This window comes from Chelonoidis abingdonii, chromosome 3 (assembly GCF_003597395.2).
Source record: "Chelonoidis abingdonii isolate Lonesome George chromosome 3, CheloAbing_2.0, whole genome shotgun sequence".
NCBI lineage: Eukaryota > Metazoa > Chordata > Testudines > Testudinidae > Chelonoidis > Chelonoidis abingdonii.
In genome coordinates this window covers 67,108,504-67,110,606 of record NC_133771.1, presented here as the reverse complement: position 1 = coordinate 67,110,606, position 2,103 = coordinate 67,108,504, and positions in this window count along the sequence as shown.

Genomic DNA, 2,103 nt, shown 5'->3' with positions numbered 1-2,103 from the left:
ACTGTGGCTGGTCTTGGGGGAAGCTGGTGTATGGGGGCTGCCCCACGGCTGGGCTCTAAGGGGGGAAGCTGGTGTCTGGGAGGTGCCCCATGGCTGGACTTTGTGGGGAAGAGGAGGATGGTGGTGTCTGGGCCAGGGGGTGCACCATGGCTCAGCTCTGGGGGAAAAGGGGTGTGGGTACCTGGGCTGGGTGGTGCCCAAATAAAATATGCAGAATATTAAAATATTGTGTACAGACTTTTTAATATTTTGGTGCAGAATTCCCCCAGGAGTAACATTATAAATAAGGCAACATTTTAGTCACGGATATTTTTAGTACAAGTCATGGACAGGTCACAGGCAGTAAACAAAAATTCACGGCCTGTGACCTGTCCATGACTTTTACTATATATCATTAACTAAAACTTGGCTCCAGGTGTTCTGGGGGACGTGGTCCAGGTGCTGGTGCTGGGAGAAACGGGTTGGCAGTACAGCCCAGGACTCCCACTGGTGCTGGGTGGGAGGATTGGTGGGCCTGGCTGGGGCTCCCTATCTGGCTCCACATGTCCCTGCAGCTCCAAGGTAGAAGAGAAGGCCAGGGGGCTCTGCACGCAGCTCCCGCCACAAGTGCCAGCTGTGAAGCTCCCATTGGCTGGGAACTGCAGCCAATGGGAGCTGCAGGAGCGGAGCCTGAGAACGCAGGCAGCATGCCGAGTCCCCTGGCCTCTCCACCAAGGAGGCGCTGCAGGGCCATGCCAGTGACAGATGGGGAGTTCCCCACCCTGAGGTATGCCTCCCCCACATTTCCCAACTCCCTGGCCCTAGCCCCATCCCAAACACCCAAACTGCTGCTGCTGCTGCTGGTCACTGAAGAAGTTACAGAGGTCACAGAATCTGTGACTTCCATGACAGTCTCACAGTCTTAATTATGAACTCTTTGTTGCTGACTCTCTCTTTTTGTGTGAATGTCCAGCACCTACCACAGTGGGGCCCTAATCTTAGTTTGGGCCTCTAGGCACTAAAGAACAATTGTAACAATAAATAACGTGGCAATATATGTGTTAGTGCATGTTAGTTGTGTAACATGAATACATGTGTGTATCTGTGTGTGGGAGTCAGTTTCTAGAGATTTATGTATATGGTTATATGGATGGGTGTGGATGTCTGTGGTTGTGCTTTATGGATTTGTATTTTGGCTTCAGGTGTGGGCATTTAATGGACCCATTGCAGGTGTGATAATGTGTAGTCCTAATTCCATATGTGAAATAAATAACACATAAAATTACCATACAGGCATTTCTGAAATAAAAATTATATTTCTTGGTCTATCATTTCCACAAATTACTACCACTGACAAATGTGAACTGTACTCCATTCACTCATAGATGGAACAGAATCGTTGCACTAATGTTGCATTATACAAAACATTTATACGGGTGATGTGACATGAACAAATCAGGTTTTGTACTTGTCAGACATTGCTCTTGGCAAGTCATTAAGAAAATAGAGCTGAGAGTGAAGATTGTGAGTTTCCCTTTTGGATTACCCATTACCCCTGAGAAAGTAAAACAAAGCCCCAATTTTGTTTCATGATTTTAGGTTAAAGAAAAACAGTTACATTGCCAATATTCTGTTTTACACATTATATTCTTACTAGCTGTCAACTCACCTGCATTTGAAGTTAAATTCACTTTGACCTACTCACCCTTGTTATCATTCATCCATTTTGGAGAGCAACACAAGCATGTAGGAATATATGTGTATGGCATGGGTGAAACAAATATTGGAATACTGTGTCTGTTTCTGGCATCTACATTTTAAATAGGATGTTGAAAAATTGGAGAGGGTGTAGAAGAGAGCCACAAAGATAATTTGAGAACTAGAGAAAATGCCTTACCATGAGAGGCTTAAAGAGCTCAGTATGTTTAGTTTATCAAAAAGAAGATTGAGACATAACTATGGTGTAGAAGTCTCTTCATCAGAAAAGAACGTCAGATACTAAAGGGCTCCTTAATTTAGCAGAGAAAGGCTAACAAGAACTAATATCAGGAAGTTGAAGACAGAAAAAAATCAAGTTAAAAAGAAGGCACACATTTTTATCAGTGAGAGCAACTAACAATTGGT